Source organism: Xyrauchen texanus, chromosome 10, assembly GCF_025860055.1.
Source record: "Xyrauchen texanus isolate HMW12.3.18 chromosome 10, RBS_HiC_50CHRs, whole genome shotgun sequence".
Classification (NCBI taxonomy): domain Eukaryota; kingdom Metazoa; phylum Chordata; class Actinopteri; order Cypriniformes; family Catostomidae; genus Xyrauchen; species Xyrauchen texanus.
Window position 1 is genome coordinate 44,382,262 of NC_068285.1, and position 23,329 is coordinate 44,405,590.

The following is a 23,329-nucleotide window of genomic DNA, read 5'->3' on the forward strand; positions in this document are numbered from 1 at the left end:
TAAAACAGCCAGCATCTCACCTGTGCGCATTTATTTCACTAATGATATTCCAGAGAGCATCCCTACCATCTAAACTGAATGTGATTATAACATGCACGCAAAATGTGAGGCACAGATGTTCAACTTTAGGTTTCATATAGAGAAAAAGGATGCATGTAAGGCTTGAGCCAGTGACAAACCCTCCTAAAATCTCCACGCTCTGTATCCCATCCTCTTGCGTCTAACTCATACAGTGCCTCTGGAGCCTCAGAGGAGCGTTAGCTGGAGGAGAGGGGAATGGCTTTGGCTTTCAGAACAAAAGTGAGCCGAAAGCAAAATGTGTTGGGATTCATGTGTTCACCATGAACAAAATAAGTTTCAGTGGGCGCTGTGTTAGCTAGGGCTCTGCCCAAGCTATATACAGCACCCACGCTGAGCGGGCAAACCGATTAAGATGGAGAAAAAGGAGAACCCTTCTAAAATCTCCATGTAACATATGCCCTCCACTTGCCTCTGACTCAGGAAGAGAGAGGGCCAGCTTCAGCTTTCAAAATGAAGCGAGCCGCTAGAGCAAATCATCATGAGTTTCATACACCCACATTGAACGTAATCAGTCTTAATGAGCACTTTTAGGGAACAGAGCTCATGCCCATCAGTCAGAGAGATATAATGCTCGCAGGTGAAAAACACTTGTGAAACATTTCTTTAAAAAATCATACTTTCAGCAACTGGCTCTTTCAGTTTTCTTCAACATACTGTTTTAGGAGTGCAATGTAAACATACTGCAATTCCAGAAGTGTGTTTGAAGAGGTGCTCCTTTACTGGCGCATGCAGAAAGAACAATATAACTCATTCCCGCTGACCAGGCGCAGAAAGATCAGCAAAGTTTTGGTTTAGGGTTCCAAGTACTTGATGTCTCTGTCGCCCTGAAGAAGAAAAATTCTACCGATGTGAAGCTGACTTTGGCCTTATATGCTCACAATGAAGTCAAAAGAAGTGGAGCGGCAAGCTTCATTAACCAATTAAATTGCCATAATTGAATAGGGATTGCAAGGTCACCACCCCAGGGAGGAGCTCCCTTAGCATCAGTTTCTGACACAATGTCAATGTTACCTTCTTGAAAAGGAACTAAAGACGAGGGAGTATAACTCCAAATATATATATATATATATATATATATATATATATATATATAAACACAGAACTTAAGGTGACACTATCTGTGAGGGGGATGATGGGAGGGTGTCTGTGAAACAAGTTTAGAAATGCCCCTGAAAAACAAACATTTGTGAAATCTGACCTTTGGCTCAAAGCCTTGTGACAACTTCTCTGTGTGATAACTAACCCAAATAGAATTAGATATGTCACACTGCAAAACACTGCTGTCACTGCTTGACATATCATGCCAAACAGCACTGTGGGAATGCAGGAACCGGAAATCAGTGAACAGTTTTCAGCACTGTAGTAAGGTACAATTGTGGTAAATAAATATAAATCACTGCACTTTCCCCCTGGCTCCTAGCAACTTTGTGTTCTCACACTCTTCAATAATTTCTGTATGACACTGACCTCTAGTGGACTTTTTAATATTTGAAAATGTACAGAGAAGCCGGTTTTGCACACATTTCTCAAACACAGAACCAGGAAACTTAAGCTGTTCTTGAGCGGTTGTAGGTTTTTTCTCTATTGGTGTGTATGCTAACAGTGAAATGGCAGAAGCCAGCTTTTCAGAGGACCAGTTCATCTGTCCAATATGTCTAGATCTTCTGAAGGATCCAGTAACCATTCCCTGTGGACACAGTTACTGTACGAACTGTATTACAAATTGCTGGAATCAGGATGATCTGAAGGACGTCTACAGCTGCCCTCAGTGCAGCCAGACCTTCACTCCTAGACCTGCTTTAAATAAAAACACCATGCTGGCTGAAGTGGTGGAGAAACTAAAGAAGACTAAATTCCAAGCTGCTGCTGCTCACTGTTACGCTGGTCCTGGAGATGTGGAGTGTGATGTCTGTACTGGACGAAAACACAAAGCCGTCAAGTCTTGTCTGGTGTGTCTGGAATCTTACTGTCAAAATCATTTTGAGCGTCATGAGGAATTTCGCTCAGATAAACCACACAAAGTGACTGATGCCACAGGACGACTTCAGGAGATTATCTGATTATCATGAGAAGCTTCTGGAGGTTTTCTGTCGTACTGACCAGAACTTCATTTGTATGCTGTGTACAATTAACAAACATAAAAACCATGACACTGTTTCCACAGCAGCAGAGAGGATAGTGTTAGGGGTATAACAGTTATGACCCGGATCAGATAAGGAGAAAGAAAAACCAGGAGTCAAGAAGTTCAATCAAAGAATCCAAAATTTACTGTAAAATATTTTGCAGTGAAATTGGTAGAGCCAGAGGCAAAGTCTCACGAGGAGATCGAAAGCCAAATCATACATTACACAAAACCTTACATCAATTATACCATTTGCAAGGAGTACATTCTACTATTTCACTCCTGATTGGCTAACAGAGCATAAAGTCACAACATATAGATAGCTATAGCACATCAACATTAATCAGCGCAATTGTCGTCCTGGCCCGAGATTTACATCTGAAGTGACCTCGCAGATGGTCTCGGGCGTCTTCGAGTCTGCCTGCTGTGTCTCCCTGGGTTCAAATCCTGGGTAGAAGGTCAATACGCACACACGAAACACTGACGAACGACAGTGTTTCTCTGCGCACAAGGGAACCAGAGCACACATTTATCAGGTCATTTTAACCAAAACAGTGAGATAAGAAATATTCACCCCTCAGACAAAGGAGAGATAAGAAATAATAAGAGAAAATTTACACTTCTACTTATTCAAGTGCTATCACATAGGATTTTAAATCATATAATTAGTCATGGACAGGTAAAAATCAACCACAGAATACATCTGGAACATATGTTTAACATTCTCCCTGGTGTCTCATCTCAAGCTTATTCCCAAGACGACCTTCAAGTCAGCCTCTGTGCAGAACAGAGAGAGAGGCTTCAAGGAATGTGCATGAAATCAAAAATTAACTCTTAACACACATATGATTCAGCGTATATTTCAGTTATGCATAAGAAAAATAAAATTGATCATGTGATCATGCATATAGTTAATTCATCATTTTATTAAAGAAGTTAAGCAACAGAATATAGATAGATATTGATATAAAAGGATATATATATGTATTGATATATCTGAAGAGACAAGGATTTCGACCCTCACCCTTCAATAGAGAAAGAGGTATGAACAGAACGGGTATGTTTTATGAGTAGTTCACACAAAAATGAAGACCTTTCATTTAAGCGTGAGCTATTACTTCACCAAAACAATAAAATATCCACATATAAACCTCTCTTAATTACAATGCATTCTTAAAGGGGCACTCATCGATTGCTGAGAAACACTGTTGATATTTGATCTCAACTGCCAAAACAAACACACTCCTCCCTTCAGTGCTCCTTTGGAAGTTCCGCCCCCCAAATTCATGCATGTGAAACGGTTTTATGCACACCAGCTCCAGACAATCACAACTCTCCTGCTACTAAAGCTAACCTCACAACAACAGCATATATGGGTTCTGTGAAACATAGCAAACTTTGTTACCCACCTATCGAGAAGAAAAAGAGCAACTTCTGCATCTGTCTTCAAGCCTTGCTGATTTTGATGCAGCTCCTAGCCCTCGACTTACCATAATACTTATTTTTTAGTTTATATACATCTGACCTTTTTTTCTTGGTCTGTTTCTCAGCCATTTGTCCTCCTTGGAGTTTAGAAAGTTTGTATCAGTCAGATTTGCCATTGCTTTTCTAATGAATTTCCCTCTCACTTTATTTTAGGATGTCTAAAGTTTTTCTGATTCTTTTTTCTTCTTTTTTAAAAGGCTTCTAAATACAGCCTAGCTGTTGCATGGTGGAGCGTGTGTGGTAAACTGGAGTTGGAATGAGGCTTGGGGTATTTCCTGACCCCATACCTTTTCTATCGTTTCTGACATAAAATATTGCAAAAATCCCAATAAAAAAGGTTGAATACTGTTTCATAGCTGGTAGGTTTTCTCAATTCATGCACCATTGGCAGGTTTGGATAAAAGTAAATTTCATTTACTCTTAATAAGACAATCAAAGTTGGTTTAGCCTACTCTTCTTTTTCTTTCAAAAGTAGTAGTACCCTAATGCTTCTCTGGAAAAACTCACAAGGTGAATTATATCATTATATGTCAGCAGCAATCATCCACTGATTAAATAGTAATATTATTCTATTTAGCAGATGCTAATCCAAAGAAACGTGCTGTGTATTGATTTATGTAATGATTCTAAGGTTTACTGTTATCATTGAGTCTTTAAATTGTGTACGACATGTCACAGGTCCCACTCACAATATGCGTCATACATTAGATATTGTGTTAACTTATGGTCTTTCTGTGTCCAACTTAGAGGTCTAAGTGGAAAAGAGACAAGCTTCTTATGATATTTTAAAGAGGTGTTTAACAAACTATCAGAGAGCTGTAACGAAAGCTAAAGCCAAGTTTTTCCTCTACATTAATCTCTGATAACGCAAATCGACCAAAAGTGTTGTTCAAAACAATTGATTCTGTTTTAAACCCAACTAAAAAATATCCTCTGGATGCCACCCTAGAGAACTGTGAAACATTTTTAAACTTCTTTACTCACAAAATTGAGCAGATTAAAGGTGTGATTGTACCTTCACAATTTGATCAAACAATAATTCCTTCCTCGTCCAGCTCCCTGGCTCACTTTGAACCAGTTACATCAGCACAGTTAGCAGATGTAGTCTCTAAGATGAAGTTTCAGTTACAAGCTGGATATTCTTTCTGCATGCCTTCATAAAGATGTTTTCATGACAATTAGATCCAGTGTGACAGCTATAATTAACAGCTCATTAGCAAGTGGAGTTGTTCCAAGTAGTTTTAAACATGCAATTCTACATCCTTTGTTTAAAAAAAAAAAAAACTTTTTTAGATCCGGCAATACACAACAATTCAAGACGATCTCCAAACTCCCTTTTATTTTCAAGATTTTGGAGAGAGTTGTTTATTCGCAGCTCTACTCTTATCTAAAAACATTTAACTTTTATTTCAAATTCAGTCTGGTTTCAGACACTTGCACAGCACTGAATCAGCAGTGTTGAAGGTCACTAATGATATTTTGCTCTCCATGGATTCAGGTTCAACTGTTGTATTAGTTTTATTAGATCTCAGTGCAGACACTATCGACCATAATATTCTTCTCAACCATCTTGAGTGTATGGTTGGCATCCATGGGATAACCCCCAAGTGGTTTTCTTCCGATCTAAAAGAAAGGATATTTTCTGAGATTTTTCTTCTGCTTCACCTCAATTACAGTATGGTGTTCCTCAAGGGTCAATCTTAGAACCCTTGTAATTTTCACTGTATATGCTTCCTCTGAGATCTATTTTAATAAGTACAGCATACCTTATCACTGTTATGCTGATGATTCCCAATTTTATTTCCCAGTGAGTGTAGACAAGAACTGTTCATCTGAAAATGCCCTAAATTGCTTCAAAGATATTAAACTTTGGCTGGCAAATCATTACTTGCAATTAAATGAAAGCAAAACCGAAGGTCTGATTTTAGGTTCCTCTATGTCCTACTTACCTGGCCTGGTTGCCAAGTTAGGTCCTTTGTCGTCAAATGTACAAGATCATGTAAGGAGTCTTGGTATGATTTTAGACTCATCGTTACTTTTCAACTAGCAGATCAGTCCTGTTGTCAAGGGTAGCTTTTTCCACCTGAGATCAATCGTTAAAATAAAAAATAAAAATTCTATAAAGACTTGGAAATTGTGATCTACTCACTTGTCACATCAAGGTTAGACTACTGTAACGCTTTGTACATTGGTCTGCCCAAACTGTGTTATTCTGCCTTCAGCTTGTTCAAAACGTGGCAGATAAGCTTTTAACAGGATCAAGAAAGAGGGATCACATTTCTCCAGTTTTAGCATCTCTACACTGGCTTCCTGTGAAATTCAGGGTCGATTTAAAAATATAAAAATTTGTCTACAAGGCACTATCTGGTCTCACGTCCCAATATATCAGTGACCTTCTCCTCCCTTACTCCCCCACCAGAGCACTCAGGTCTTCTGATAAATTTGTATTGAGGGTTCCTTGTTGCTGCTATAGATCTAAGGGTGACCGTGCCTTTTCTGTGATAGGTCCTAATCTATGGAATAGTCTCCCTTTCCATGTGAGATCAGCTTCATCACTAGTTATTTTTAAATCTTTATTTAAAGACATATTTTTATTCTGTAGCTTTTGAATAGATCATTGAATAGGTTGGAAGTGGATTGTTGGATTGGATTAATACATGATGTTGAATTTAAATGCTTTTACTTATTTTATTATGTTTTATATTTAATTTAGAGTTTTATGTTTGGGGTGGCCAGGGGGTGGCCACTGCTACTTTCGGGGGTCCACACACACACACACACGTGCGTGCACACACACACGCGCGCGCACACGCACACACACACAATGTTGGTTTTCCATGTTTTATGGGGAATTTCCATAAGGATTTTTATACTGTATTTTCTATCCTCTAAACCTATCGATCACTTAAATATATAAATGTAAAAAAAAAATGTGGTATGTATGAAGCTGTTTTTCTGGTATTGATAGTAATAACACACACACACACACACACACACACACACACACACACACACACACACACACACACACACACACACACTCACACAGTACTTACAGAGAGGAAAGAATTTACAAGTGTTTATAAGTGTTGAACATCTCCTGGCAGCTCTGGCTCACTGTCTTTCTCAGAACAAGAGGTCTCTGTGTCATCCCTTGATACATCTTTTTTATAACACAAGAACAATTTGTGTATAATCACAATATAAGTGCCACAGCCATCAACAACAAGAACACACATGAACCAACATTTTAAACGTCCAACCCTGTATGACTGACTTTCTTCTGCTGAACACAAAATATTATATTTTGAAGCATGCTGGTAACCAAACAGTTTTGGTTCCCAATAGTAGTAAATATTATATACCTTGTGACAAATATGATTGATGGATTATGATTGATGAGATAATTGGTGTACCTTTGACCTTTGCTTCCTGTCTCCCTCCCCTCCCCACCCCAGGCAGTTGTACAGGATGTGATATGAATTGTTTGGTCAGCTGTTCTGATTTGGGGATTATGTTAAGATCTCGAAGTGTTAATTTAAATCTTTGATCTCTGAATATTTCACAACAAATAAAATAGGGTGGTATATTGACAGTCCTTTCAAATTATTTAAGTGTAGATTAAACTATCAAACATACCCAGGGGTGCCATATAGGGGGGAAAAGTTAGGACCATTCCAAGGGCCCCTGAATGACAGGGGGCCCCAACAAATAGGTAAAAACTAATTTAATTAACTATTATTTTTTTGATTATATTATACACTATATAAACCATCATCATTGAGTATATTTCAAATAATAATAAAATTAATTATGTCTTTGATTTTACTTATTTTGGCAATAAAAGTTAAATATCCCCATTGACCAAAAAGTAAACATCCATATTGACCGACCACCCCCCCTGTATCTGCATGAAATGGTTTGGTCCTGCCTTAGCGTGCTCATCAGTGAGTTATGACGGTGTTTAGTTGCAGACAGTTAGTCGATGCGCCAGAAACACAGATTACAATGTTGAATAGTTATAAGAAAATCTGGTTTTCAAAAAAAGAAAGAGAGAAAAGACAAAGGAAAGGGTGTCAATCTGTAACCCAGTTTTTCACCAAGAAAGGTGGGTAGCCTTTAGCCTGTGAGTGGTATTAACCTGTTGTCCATAGAGACAGAGCGTATTTAGGCCACGGAACAATCCAACCGTCTCCATTGACTTTGCATTGCGAGAGACTGCCTCCTTGTCATTTATGACTTATAACAAAAAAACAAAACAATGTCTAAATGCTGCTGTGTGACAAGGTATACAGCAAACAAGCTAAATAACCCAGAAATAATTTTTTATAAGCTGTCGACACCAAAAAACGGTTTGTTTCAGGACATAAAAGGAGACTACTACCCGAACTACTCTGAGAACTACGCCCACTTGAACGCGACATGATATTGTAAAAAGAAAAAAGAAAAAAAAACATTCATAATTTTAACCATGTTGTTTGCTTATTTCACCACCTTATGTGAACCTGTGAGGAGGAGATATATTCAATTTACCCATTCTTCCTTCTGATGCTTCACGTCTTATTGCCTGTATCTAATTTTGTCTCCTTAAAGGCTGGCTTTTACGGGTCTGAAGCTTATAAAAATGTATTTCTGGGTTTAGTTAGGCATTTTCTGTCTTTTGTTATATGTCATAAATGACAAGGAGGCAGCCTCTCGCAATGCAAAGTCAACGGAGACGGTTGGATTGTCTTCCCTCCCGGTGGGCGTGGTCTTCAGATTATGACGCGTTGCACTCAGTCTCTGTAGTGAAATAAGCTAGGATTGCCTTTTTTATGGTGGCTTTTAATCTTGCATCAAAGAGTGAACTGCATACTGTATGCAGACTTGCATTTACAAATCACCAGCAGTAAATATTGTGCTAGTACTAGTATTGAACTACAAGAAACAAGACAGTTGCAAGCCTTTGATTAGAGTTATGTAAAGCTTTTGATGGCAAAGTTAGGCCCTAGAGATGTGGTGACAACAGCTGCTCAGAAGGGGCCCAATTAGATTTTTTGTCATGGGGCCCAAAATTCCTGGCGGCACCCCTGAACATACCAATGTTGCTTTATTCAGTTCTAAAATAGTTTTAACTAAACACACATCCAAGAAATCGTTTACTCAATTAATGTTTTGTACTGCATATCGAGTTAATAAATATCCATTCGTCTACTAAAAATATTTATCAGATTCCCATATGGTCTAGCGGTTAGGATTCCTGGTTTTCACCCAGGTGGCCTGGGTTTGACTCCTGGTATGGGAGGCAGTTTCATGGCTGCCCTCTGAGCTTAGTTGGGATATGTGAAAACAACTGCATTTCATTCAATCTGTAAGTGTACTCTGCACAATGACAATAAAGTTGAATCTTAATTGTCAAACACAACAAAGTCACTTTAAAATGCTGAAAAATGGTTTATCCAACTTAATCTTTGGCATTAGTTTAACAAACAGGATTATTTTTACTAAATTATTTCATTTTAGCTGTACCGCTAACAAAATGTCTTAAATTTTAAATGAAATAGTATGCATTATAAAATATACCTTTAACACAAAGAATGTTACATAGTTTCTGTTCAGTCCTTTCACAAGCTTGTCCAAAATGATATTGGGCTTAAAATGATGACAAGACCCCCCTCCGGTGGGTGGAGTGTAAACCACACTGTTAAGATTATTTCACAACAGCATTTCTCTTAGGAAATACGTGTGTTTTTTAAAGTAATCATTTAAACAGAAAATGTGTTTAAACTGTTAAGTAATTTTTTTGGATTGTGTCACGACACGTAATTTGATGACCCGGTGGGAATCGTGTATTTTCTTGTGTGTTTTTTAAAGTAATTATTTAAACAGAAGACGGCGTCTGATCACTGTTAGATACGGGAGACAGGATATTTAGCACTCCCCCCGGTGGTGTGATCGTGAGAGCTTGTCACAATACGATACAGGCTTTAAGGTGTCGATCCGGAGGGTGTCAGTTTTCCCATGGGAAAATTATTTCTGTCAAATACTTTGCAGAGGAAACATGTGTGTCTTTTAAAGTAATTATTTAAACAGAAGCTGTCACCTGTTCATAGCTTAAACCATTACATGCAGTTTTTATATATTTATATATATATATATATATATATATATATATATATATATATATATATATATATATATATATATATATATATTCCTGGCTTTAAAAATGTCACCTCTCTTAGGAATTGTTTTTAAACTGTTAAGGCAATTATTCAAGCATAGATTTAACTATCAAATCTACCAATGTCGTTTTATTCAGTTCTAAAAGAGTTTTTAACTAAATATACATCCAAGAATTTGTTTACTCAATGCATAACTGTATACACATCAGTACCATTATTCTATACAATATCCCCCATGGCACAGTCAAATTTTGCCAACTGCTGGACAGTCTTTCCATCTATCTACAGCATCATAAATGAGCATGTCACAGCTTAATCTACTTCTCCCTGGGTGACTCGGGGAGAAGTAGAGGAGACATTGCGCTGTTCATAGAGGCGAAGAGGTCCTCTTCTGCCCTGTAAAATCTACCCAGATTTGTTCCAAGTGGAGGGAGCCCTAGCACTTAAAATGTTCTTGATAACCCCAGGAGAAACCCCTGTGTACCTCAGTTGGTACCCAACAAGGGCCAAGCATGAAAAGGTTCCACAATTTGGGTCGGGATGAAATACAGTCCTCTGTGCCTGAGAAATACAGCCATCAACTCGAGACAGTTACTGTGACAACCGAGCTGACGACCGTCCTATTCCCTTTAAGCTGGATGACCACTTAAGGCCGCTACTGTTGTGGTTTTTCTCGTTCCGTCAAGAATCACTCTCAAATTCTTAGCTTTTGATTTCAGAAGAATAGACTTTATTATCAGACCACAAAGTCGAGTTGCCTGCAGAACAACTAACATGTCTTGAGTTTGCACCAGCTTACATAGGTCTCACAAGGTGTGGCTAAAATAATCCATATCCTGTTTCTATTATGTTTTGAGCTGAAAAAGCAGAAAAAGATCTTTGGGGCCCCAACCGATCTTCTTTATCTTTAAACCAGAAGGCTTCAGTTACATCCTGTGAGCAATTTTCACACAATGTAAGAACACTTTACTAAGAGTGAGCAATTTTCACACAATGTAAAAACACTTTACTAAGAGGGGGCCACATCTTCTTTAGCTTCAGCAGAAGTAAATAGGAAACATCTGCAAGCCATTTATGTGTGAGCGTCCATGTACCTCCGACATTCCATTCCCAGACTTTTTGCTGAGCCACTCATATACAGAAAAAACACATATGACCAACAGAAACAATTTATATATTTAAAGTAGATATACATGGCTATATTTACGTATGATTTCACTTCATTAATATATATTTAACTTGATAAAAATATTCTACATATACCCCCTCTGTGACTTAGAAGTCACATTTCCACTTTGTTTCCTCAGAGTGCAGTTTCACAATTCAGTCGCCTTAGTTATGCTATCTAATGACTAAATTAAGTCACACAGCTTCGCTACCAATGACCAGATTATGCCACCGCACTCTGTTGGAGATCACAGAACCAAACATCTCTACTCAACTTTGATTAAGAATAGAGTAAAAGATTCTGTCCCCATATTCATCCAAGAAATAAAACGTACAAAATTGTTTTAAGCATGAGCGTGCAATTGGTTCAGCCTTGCATGTGGATATCACAGTTATGTAGACTATATCAAATATAAAACTAATAATCATTATAATGTCAAGAGTTCTTGCTTGAGTGTAGACATCTTCAACCCAGATACTTTGCGCATCGTAGAGGGTCACCCTTTGGGGAGAGGTTAGGCTAGCACTTACACCCAGGGTGTGGTTCATCTTTATTCATCTTCTTCATCCTCATTTGAGATACTTGAATCCTCATCCAATGTTTGTGAATCCTCATTTAGTTTATGAAGCCAATCCTGGTAATATATACTTTGGTTACCCTCCAAATTCACTTTCCCATTATCTTGATATCTTAGCATTTCCATTTGTTTAACAGTGGCTTTGATGACTAGTGACCTTAATAAAGGAAGCATACAACAGAATACTAACACTCCTATCACTATTGCAATTCACAAAAACATTCCCAATTTAACAAACCATGCTCCCCATGCTCCTAACTGTAAATAAAACCAATCCCACATTTGATTATCTCTTCCAGCATTTGATTTAACTTCTGTTCTTAAGGTTTTTAATTTAATCATGACTTCACTAAATGTTCCTCCCGGAGCGGTATTATTTGGTATAAAAGTACAACATTGATCTCCAAACATAACACACACACACCCTTGTTTTGCCAGTAACCAATTAAGAGCCTGTCTGTTTTGCCATGTCATTCTACTTGTTTCATGTACTTGTTCTCCTAAAGCAGATAAAGCATCATCAGTGTAATTAATAAATCTCTGTTGATTATAGTAAATATAATTGATCCATTCGGTGTTTTTATTTTGTGTAATCCAAATGAATATTGATTCTAGCCCTGCTTTGACTTCATCTCTAGCCTTAAATTCATAAGGTATACCTCTAGGTTGACCGATTGAGTCTAAAAACACATTAGGGTCTGTTGTATATGCTCTTTTCGTTCTATTCCTATCTTCCTTTATGAATTGTCCTGCTTCCCACTGTGCCATTGTAATTTCCTGAATCAATTGTACTCTAACACATATCCCTTTCCATCCTAGTGGTAAGGAGTCCATAAGTTGTTCTTTTCCACAGACCCCAAAAAAATCTGCCACCACCATTGTTTGATCTTCATATAACTCTATTGACGGTAATGCTATGGTTTGATTTTCACACTCTTCTTGATATATTTTTATTCCCTTTCTCAATCCTTGTGCTTGAAGTACTGGGGCTCTTACAGGTACATCTGATTGCCAAGCATTTGTTTTGTCTAAGTTCCAAGTAGTAGCACATCTTCCCGTAAATTCTCCCAAATCATGAATTCCTTCAGGTTTACTATAACACTCATACTCTTGGCTATAATCTATGTCATACCATTTTGGGATTTCTACCTTTCCTTTTTTTATTTTAATGTTCTCTTTTATATCCCCATATCTACACCAATCTCCCCAATGTGGTTTATTGAATTGGTCCTTAAGAATGGAATTTCCCAAAAACGCCAAACATTCAGCCGGGCAGTATGGTCTAAGATGTTTTTTTAAATGACAAAAGTTTTTAATAAAGTTGGCGCATTTTTGATAGTCATGTTGATTTGGAATTACCGTTACCTTATTTAGAGGTGATTTGGAGCACAGTAGGCAATTTTCCATACCTATCTGTTTTGCTGTAAAAGTTGCCCATTCATACCATTCGTTATTTCGTGCTGTTTCCCATAACCTATCTAATTTCCTAATTTTTCCATTACTATTGAGATTATTTTCAATGTTTCTACGTTGCTTTGATATCTTTTGTTTTTTATTTGATTCTTGATCTGTTTGAGTTATTATTGAGTTGCTATTGGGTCTGACTGAGGGCTGAAAAATCAATTGTAGGGAAGTCTGGTTGACTTCCTGAGTAGTGGTGTTGGCTATAGCTTGAGCTTGCATTGCCAGATGCAATAGGTATGTGATGATCATCACACATGCTATTGGACTCATTCCTACCACCGTCTTGATATTCTCTGCTTGGCTCCACTCCCTGTGCATCTCTTTCGGAGCTTTTGACATTCTGTACTTCTTCATTCTGCGTCTCTGGTCTCACCACACTTTCTTTCTTATCGTCTGGTTCAAGTTTCTCTTCTTCTCCTTCCTTACTTACTCTGGGTACCCTTGTACAGTGGTTTAGATGATACCAGGTGGTACTTCCTTCCACTTGGACTGCTGCTGGAGTAGCTGTCACCACTTTGTAAGGTCCCTCTCTCCTGGGCTCATTCCACTTTCTTCTGAATACTCTCAAGTAGACTTGGTCACCTGGAACAACTGGACAAGATATCTCTGTCTCTTCTTCAGGCTCTTTTCTCTTTTCCTGTAAATAGATAACTTTATGTATTGCAGTTAGTTTCTTCATATAAGATCTGAGTTCCATTTGCAATTGCTCCAGAGGGGGTCCTTTGTAGGGACCTCTACAATATGGCACAGGCATGGGTCGACCCGTAAGCATTTCGTGCGGTGTTAAATGCGTGCTTCTGTTAGTTTGCATGCGATAGCTCATTAACGCAAGAGGTAAAGCATCAATCCAGTTAAGTTTAGTACTTTCACATATTTTGTTAAGTTTGGCCTTGAGGGTACCATTTACCCTTTCAACCAGCCCCTGAGATTGTGGGTGATAAACACACCCTAGCCTCTGTTTTATTCTCAATTGTTGCAATACTTGTTTTACAGTTTTTTGAATGAATGCTGATCCATTATCTGAGCTTATTTCTGACGGTATTCCAAATCTAGGAATTACTTCTCTTGTTAGAAATTTTATTACTGTTCCTGCTCCCTCATCTGCTGATGGTATTGCTTCTACCCATCTGCTAAATCTGTCTATTACCACAAGCATATACCTTTTTCCTTGTACTCGCTTTATCATGTCCACATAATCCATCACCAGGTGCTTGAATGGTCCTTCTGGTACTGGTATGTGGCCTATTGGTGTTGCTGTTCCTTTCCTAACATTGTTTTTGGCACAGACTTCACATGTGGACAGAAATTCGTCTACCATTGCATGTAAGTATGGAGACCAATATCCTTGCTGTTTAATTTTCCTTATCACTTCTCCCTGGCGCAATGGTCAAAACCATGCGAATCTGGAATAAGGACATTTAAAAGTGTGGTTGGTGCGACGATCTGTCCTTCATGTGAGCGCCAAATATGTTTTGTGTCTTTCTTAGCTCCTCTTTGGTTCCACATGGATTGTTCATATGGATCTGCTTGTTGTTGAATTCGAATAACATCATCTAATTGAAGTTGTGGTTCTATCAAAACTACTGGAGCTAATATTGCTACTTGACAACCTGATGCTTTCTTAGCTTCAAAATCCGCTATGTTGTTACCTTTAATGACAAAGTCATTTCCTTTTTTATGAGCTTGACATTTGATAACAGCCAATCGTTTTGGTAGCATCATAGCAGAAATGAATTGACCTATTTGTTCAGTATGTTGGATGGGAGTTCCATCACTCTTTTTGAAACCTCTCTGTTTCCATACTGCTCCAAACAGATGACATACACAATGAGCATAAGCTGAATCAGTGAAAATATTTGCTGTTTGTCCCTTTGCTAATTGACATGCAGTTGTGAGAGCTTTCAATTCTGCTAACTGAGCAGAGCAAGGTTGTACACAATGCTGGGAGATTACAGGTACAAATTCATCCATGTTTTTCTTTATTACTGAATATCCTGTATGAGTTCCCATATAGTCTCTAAAACTAGAACCATCCACAAAGTAAGTGACTTCTGCATCATAGATTGGTGTAGATTCAAGATCTGGTCGCAGTCTAGTAAATGCCAATGAATTAGCCACACAGTCATGTGGCTCACCTTCATAAGCCAATGGAATCAATTCAGCTGGATTGACTGTATTGCATCGCTTTATTGTAACATCTGGATATGTAAATAGTGATGAATATGCTAGAATGCGGGCTTGAGTCAGAACAAATTTTCCTTGTTCTATTAGCTCCACAATTTTGTGATGTGTATGAATGGTTACTGGGTATCCCATGGTTAATGTATATGCTTTTTCATATGCGTAATATACTGCTGCAAGGCCTTGTTGGTAACATGGTGGGTAACCTTGTGCTACATTGTCCAATTTGGTGCTATAGTAAGCTATGGGTTGTTTTTTCCTGCCACTACATGTCTCTTGCATCAATACAGCTGATGCATAGCCATCAGTTCTGTTTTCCACATACAGGTGAAATGGTATAGTATAGTCAGGATTACAGAGGGCAGGTGCCTGTTGTAATTCTTTCTTTATAGATTCAAACGATATCATAGCATCTGAATTCCATTTCAACTGAGTATTTAAATTTTGCAATCCTGCTTGTTTCATGATTTCTCTTAATGGAGCTGTTTTTACTGCATATCCCTCTATCCAATCAGAACTGAAGCCTGTCATTCCTAGGAAAGTCATCATCTGCCCTACTGTTTGTGGCAATGGTGTTTTACTTATGCCTTCTAAATGATTTGGGGCTATAGCTTTCGTGCCATATGAGATTAATCGTCCTAAGTATTCCACTTGTGGCTGGCAATACTGTAGTTTTGTTTTGGATGCCTTGTGTCCTCCTTGAGCTAACCTAGTAAGTACTTTAATAGAATCTCTATGACACTGTTCCAATGATGTGGAGCAGATCATTAAATCATCTACATACTGCAGCAGAGTACTGTCTATCATTAGGTCTTCTAAATCAGCTTTGAGAACTTGATTGAATATATGTGGTGAGTGTTTAAATCCTTGTGGCATTTTGGTGTAGGTATACTGTTTATCAGCATATGTGAATGCAAAGAAGTACCTACTTTCACTTGCCACTGGAACACTGAAAAAGGCAGAACATAAATCAATCACAGTAAAGTATTTGGCATCAGGAGGGACATTCGTCAGCAGTGTGTGAGGGTTTGGAACATCAGCTGGCCAATCCTCTACTATATCATTTATTGCGCGTAAGTCATGGACCAGGCGCCACTTAGATTTGTTTGCTTTGATCACTGGAAAAATTGGAGTATTACAGTAACTGTTTGTTTCCACTAATACTCCTGCTTTTACTAGACCATCTATAGTGTCTTTTATGCCTGTTTCAGCCTCAGGCCGCAAAGGGTACTGCGATTTTCTTGGCAGACGTGCCCCTGGTTTAAGTTGTATCCTTATTGGACTGGCTGAATTTACCAGTCCTACATCTGTGTCATGCTGAGACCATAATTCACTTGGTACCTGACGCTCCACTTCTTTAAGTAGTTCAGCATCAATGGTCTCTATCAATTTGTTTGTTGGTGTCATTTGCATTTGTATTTTTTTATTGATGACAACTTCCTGAGGAGTACCCATCAAAGAAGTCTCACACAAAATTTTTATGTATTTTTTGTCAGCAGAATGGAAAATTAATGGATTTACTGTTGTTTCCCATTGGCTCTGTTTAGCTTTTTTCATCATTGGCCCCAAATCTTTTGCCTCCCAATTTTCCCCTACATATAAGGATACATGTGGAGCCGAATCTACTACATTGAACCAATTTTTTACAAATTCACTCTCAGTTATACTTAAAGCTGCTCCCTGTTTACCTATTATGATGTATTGTGAGGTAAGTTTGATTTTTTGTCTTTTAGTTCCTTCCTGCCATTTCTTTTCTACTTCTGCATCTCTTTCAGGATCATATATCATTGTACAGTGAAATTCTGATTTTGGCAACTGTGCTTCAGAAATCTGTGCTTCAATATATTTTCCCCATTTATTTATTATTTGTGTCACGTCATTTTCTATATGTCCTATCCAGTACACATTTGCTCTTGGTTCAGAAATCATCATTTGAGTTTTTATTCCCTGTAAATCTATATACACTCCCTCTGGAAAACACCAGATTTGAAGTTCCAATTTACACAATGCATCTCTTCCTAACAAATTAACAGGAGTTTGATTTGATACCAGGATAGGTATGGTTGCAGTTTTGTTTTTAGTTTGTAGACAAACTGGAGCAGTCATTGGAATTAATTGCATTTGTCCCGAGAATCCTATTGTCTTTGCAAATTTTCCAGACAAGGGGAGATGTGAGGCATAATTTGAATTTACACATGTGTAAACTGCACCTGTGTCTACTAGCATGGGTATGGTTTTTCCCTCTATTTTAACCTTTAGTATAGGTTCTTGATCAGCATTGGTTGTTAAAATTGGAAGCTGACTCTACCCTGTAGGATTCTCTGGGCATCCCTAATAGCCTTGATTTGGACCTCCCCAAGGGTTTACTGGACCTTGAGATGGACCTCGAAAGGGCTGCTGCCTCTCCCCCCCTCCAACCCTAGGTGGTGCTTGCCATGGATTTATGGGGCATTCATCTCTGTTATGTCCACTCTGTTCACATCCCCAGCACACTCTTGGAGGAAATCTTTTAGGTCTGCCTCTTCCTCTCTGTTCCCCTTGTGATGGTTTTCTTTTCCATCCCATCATATCTGGTTGTTGAGCATAAACATTGATGATGGGCATAGGGTGACCACCTGTCCCGCTTTACGTTGTACTGTACAGCAATTTTACCCTTTGTCCCGCCTCACGCAAATTGAGCATCTGTCCCGCTTTTTCATTGGACCCTGCCTAAATACACGGGTGCGTCCATAGGCGTACTGTTAACTTATGTCCAATACTGCAGAGGAGAGCAATAAATGCGGCAGTCGATAGCCTATCGTCGTGTGTCAATCAAACTGTTGACTGGTGCACGAACGCCTCCTCAACATTGTCAACAATCTCAAATTGGAGGGCGCTGTTCGGTCGGTTAAGCAGCCATGGCCAGTGCTGCGGCCACGTAAAAAGAGAAGATGCACTTTTAATAGCTGAATGGACCACAAGATACTCTTGGTTAAGACCCGTAGATGGTGAAGCAGAGAGAGCTTTTTGTATTTTATGCAAAAGCAGTTTTTCTGTGGGACATGGTGGAGAGTACGATGTGAAGCTGACATGGTGCAAGTGAGTACCACAGAAAAAAGCACATCATCAAGAAACATGCAAATCAGTGCAATCGTTTTTCAACAAACCAAATGACCCACAGGCTGACAAAGTTTCGGCAGCAGAAGTGACGAGCATTTATCATGCCGTACATCACACACATTCATATCGCTCTACTGGCTGCAGCAATAAGTTAGCCCCAGTAATTTTTCCACATTCTGAAATAGCGAAGAAAATGTCGTGTGGCCGCACCAAAGCAACATCTATTGTAACAGATGTCCTCGCTCCGGTCTCAGTGGAAAAATGTATTCAAGAACTGACATCACCTATGCTTGCGGGTGGAACGCACACACCGTTTTTTTCAGTGGCGTCAGATGCTTCTAACCACGGCAGCACCAAGCTTTTCCCCCTGGCAGTGAGATACTGGACCCCAGAGCTTGGGTTAAAGAATAGAGTTGTTGATTTTTACGAGGATAGTGCAGAGACGTCAGAATCAATTCACCGCCAGATTACTAACAAACTGAAAGAGAATGGCCTTAGACTGGAAATGATCTCTGCTTACACTGCTGATAACGCTAGTGTAAATTATGGAAAGTTCAAATCTGTATATCAGAAGCTGAAAGCAGATAATGCTGACATTATCAAGGCTAATTGTATGGCTCATGTTGTGCATAATTGTGCAAAATATGCTGGAGACAAACTAGAAATAGACATCGAATCTACAACTAACAAGATTTACAGTCACTTCTCATCATCTGCAAAGCGCACTGAAGAACTGAAATCATTGTTTGAATTTGTGGATCAAGACTATCATGCTGTACTGAGGCATGTACCAACAAGATGGCTAAGTATATGGCCTGCGGTCTCAAGGCTTAATGTCAGCTGGCCTGCAGTGAAGGCCTGCTTTCTGTCATTAGGAGAGGAACACTGCCCAAAGGTGCTATGGAAGCTTTTTAAAAAGGATCAACACGGTGATGGGCTCCCTCTTCAATTACAGGCCTATCTGTCTTTCCTCCATAATGCACTAAAGATATTCCATGATGTTATACTGCTGTTGGAGGGAGACAATATAACTGTCTGTGAGTTATATGACATTCTCTCCACTCTTCAGAGAAAGCTCCAGCAGCGGCTGGCAGACTCATTTTTTGGAGTTGAAACCAGTGCACTTCTCCAAAAGTTTCCAGACTGTGAAGCAACAGCAATCAAGCAGGACTTCTCTAATTTCTACAGTACTTCACTCAGCTACCTTGACAAATGGTATGATTTCTCAGACAGCAACTTTCACAAGCACGTGGCATTGTTAGGACTTAAGACTGAATTCACATTCTCTCATCTCTGTGATGTGGTGGAGATCCTCCAGATGAGAGATAAACTAAACATAGATGAACTCTACGAAGAATACTGTGTGATTTTGCCACGCCAGCAGGAGGTTGTAAAGAGAACAGTTCCTGTTGTGGAGAAGTGGTCAACTTTGCTCCAAGGCACAAACACACCAAATTTGACTGTACTTGGATCCTTTCTCTTTAGCATCCCTGTGACAAATGTACATGTGGAAAGAGTGTTTTCACTGATGACTGCAGCATGGACTGACCAACGAAACCGGTGCTCTGTGGATCTTATCAAGAGTGAGATTCAAGTCAAGAGCAACTTTGGATATAGCTGCACAGAGTTCTACAGCTATGCATTGAAAGAGAAAACTCTCCTGGATGCAGTACGGACAGACAAAAAGTATAAATTCAAGAAGAAGAACAATTAAGGTAAAATGAACATTCGTTTTGTTAATTTTTTCATATATATTTGTGGTCCTCTTGTTGGTTTTTATTTGGTTGGTTTGCTGCTACCCATGTGTTTCAGAAAAGTGCTATCCATGGTGCTGGGGAATGCTGTTGGCCTGCTACCATCTGGATTGTGTTGACATATGTGTCTGCTTGATGGAAGAATTTTTTCTTTTTTTTAATCCCATATAGCCATTCTTATCAAAAAAGATTTTGGTTTACCTTATTTGCACAGAAATAGTTAAACTTTATATAGGCAAGCCCTAAATATTTTGCACTGTATTGACTAGGCCTTATATTTTGTTGAACTTAAATAGGCTAGGCCTAATATTTTTTGTCTTGTATTTTAAGGTGAATTTTATTCACTGAGAGCATTTTTTTAGTTCCGTAATGCCTGGTCCTTTTGAAACAGTTGATTAATTTGATAGTCCCAATAAAGAGAGATGGATGGAAATTAGTGTTTTGTCTTTTATAGGCCTATGCCTTAAGCTGTAGAAACTTTGGGTGATATTTTGGGTCAGGTAGTGTCTTAATCTTTTAGTTTAAAGTGGGTTTAAAAAAATTTTCTGGGTAAATTAGATAGACAATATATCTTAAGTTTAAAGTTATTACGTCTGTCCCACATTGTCACACTTTACCATGCTACTTGTCCCACATTTTGTCTGACTGGAGGTGGTCACCCTAGATGGGCACAGGGACCTGGTGTGTACTTGTAGGGGTTGCTGTAAGTGGATTTAGCTGCATGTTTGGTGTTGGAGCATTTACAGGTGCCATTATGGTCATTTGCTCTGATTCTTCTTTTTTTACTATAGCTTGAATCTTTTTCTTATGCTTATGTGTCAGTTCTTCAAGCTGTAACTGAGTTAGTTTTTTCTGCAGCTCTTTCTCTTGGGTTTTTAACTTTTGTTCATTTTTCCTGTATTGCTCTACTGCATGAATCACATGATCACAAAATTCCCTGTGTGTTTTGGAGGTTATGCCAACCACGTCTTCCAGCTTGCTCTTTACAGCTCCTGGCATAGCATTTATCACAGCATTTCTAAACAATGTAGCCAGTAATGAGTCTCCTTCTGGATTCCCTTCAGTCTCTTGCTTCCATTTATTTAGTTGTTTCTGAACATACGTGATTGGGTTTTCTGTTTCCCCCAGCTGTTCCCCTTTTAATGCTTTAGGGTCAACTCTGGTTGGATACTCAGCACGCATTGCCTGCCACACTGCTGGACAGTATGCATCAAAAACAGTTCCATCCATGTAATAAGAGTCCACAGCTCTCGCCAAACCAGATGCTTGAAGGATTTTCCCCATATCTGCTCCTCCTACAATTTTTGCCAGGAGTGCTTTAATGTCCCCCACAGATAACAGTTTGCCCATTGTTTGTTCTTCAAACACTTTAATCCATTTCCCAGCCCCCTCGTGGATGTTAGGGAGTCGAGTGACCAGCCCCTCAAGGTCCTGTGTAGCCCAAGGCACATACTGTCCCTGTGTACCTTTAATTAAAATAGGGAGTTGCTGTGCTAGCGGTCTAAGCATTCCTCGTTCTCTCCCCTGTGCCCACCTTCCTTCATCAAATGATGTCTCCTCTTCACTTTCTATATCCCTAATATCTAATAGTCTACTTCTATTTCTCACCAATTTATCTGTGTCTCGTATTAATTTTTCTGTTTCTTTCATTCTTTTATGTATTTGTGCTTCTATTACTTGCACTTCTGCTTCAACCTCCTCTTCTTCTGTTCTCACTTGCCCTAATGGTTCTTTTTCACATACAGTATCTTTATCATATTTCAATTTGATCTTCTCTAAAGCTGCCCGTGCTTGTTCATAACAATCTAATGGCAAACTTTTCTCACTTTTTCTGAACTCTCTTTTTTCCTTCGGTCTGACTCCCAGTCTTGTTTGGCTTTCTTTTTCTAACTCCACATGTCCCTCCATCTGCATTTCTCCTAGAACCTCTACAGTTCCCTTGAGTATTGGGAACTGACCTTCTGAGGGCACATATGGAGGTGGTTTGACACATACCTCATCTCCTTTTTTACTTATCTCTTTTTCAGCATCCTTCAATATTTTTCTAGCCTGTCTTGTATTTTTCAGATAATTTTCTCCTTCTGTTTTGAACAATGCTAGCACTTCTCTCTCCCTTTCTATTTTTTCCTCTCTCTTTTTATTTTTTTTACTCTTATCTTTAGTTTTGTAGTTTTTTATCAATGTTTCCATTTCCTCACACAAGGATACATCAAATGTCCCTTCCTTTGGCCATTTTGTCATCAAATCTTTGGTTCTTTTTTGCCATTTGTTTGAGAGTTTATCTATAAGCCCTTTACACAATGGATGTTTTAATCCTAATATGTCCACAGGAGTGGCTGCCATAATTATACCTTATGTATTATGACAACACTTATCTTTAATACAACCTTTGTTTAAAATCTAATTACTTAGTTGAATTTAGTTTATTGCAAAACACTGGCGTCAAAGTTTTTTTTTTTTTTTTTCCAGATAATGTAATTTCCCAAATGAAATTCAAGTACTATATTATTTTAATATTCTTACTTGTCTCTATGAAATGAACTTATAAGCACAGTTATATCACTTAACCGTATAAATGATTTTGTATGAAGTTAAATACTTGTCTTTGCTTCAATCTAGTTAGGAGTTATGACCAGTCAACAGCAACTTTTTCTCAGTTACACCAGGCTTCCTGTGTTGCCTGAATAGAACAGCCCATGAATAAATCTTGTTCTGCCAACCAACAGTTAATTTTTCTCTTCCATGCACATTTTTACAGCCATGTTGTCTTATAGTTTTTATTATTTTCCCTATTGTTAATTTACACTGTATTACTCTTTTGCTTCTAGGTTCAAAATTATTGATGGACGATTGAAAATAGGTCTAAATAGATTTTCTTTGCTATAATTTGTATATGGGTAGTTGACGTGACGTGGCTTTTTCACAGTCACAGAAGAAAAAAAATAAATGATTTCACATTTTCATCATTTAGAATACTGTAAATGGTTAAACATTTTATTGTTTTACATGAATTTGTTGTTTTAATATCAGAGTTATTTTTAATTTTTTTATAACTTTGAGCCAAATCTCAAAATCGTCCTATGGTGTGACGGTAGACAAAATTATTTCATAAATATTAACTTTTATAAATAAAGAAAATAATGTTTAAAAATCTTAATGGACACTCCTGGCATAATTGTGCAAGTGTCTATTTCACTAAGTGGCCATCACTTTTCTTATACATACATTTTTTAA

General features: G+C 38.3%; 1 non-coding gene and 1 pseudogene across 1 annotated transcript; both read left to right on the forward strand.

Moving 5' to 3' along the window:
• The first annotated feature begins 1,688 nt into the window (after positions 1-1,688).
• The window catches only part of LOC127650123 (E3 ubiquitin/ISG15 ligase TRIM25-like), a 78,573-nt pseudogene continuing 56,932 nt past the window's right edge, over positions 1,689-23,329 (forward strand).
• trnae-uuc (transfer RNA glutamic acid (anticodon UUC)) lies at positions 8,901-8,972 on the forward strand. Its single transcript has one exon. It is a non-coding gene; the product is annotated as a tRNA-Glu (tRNA).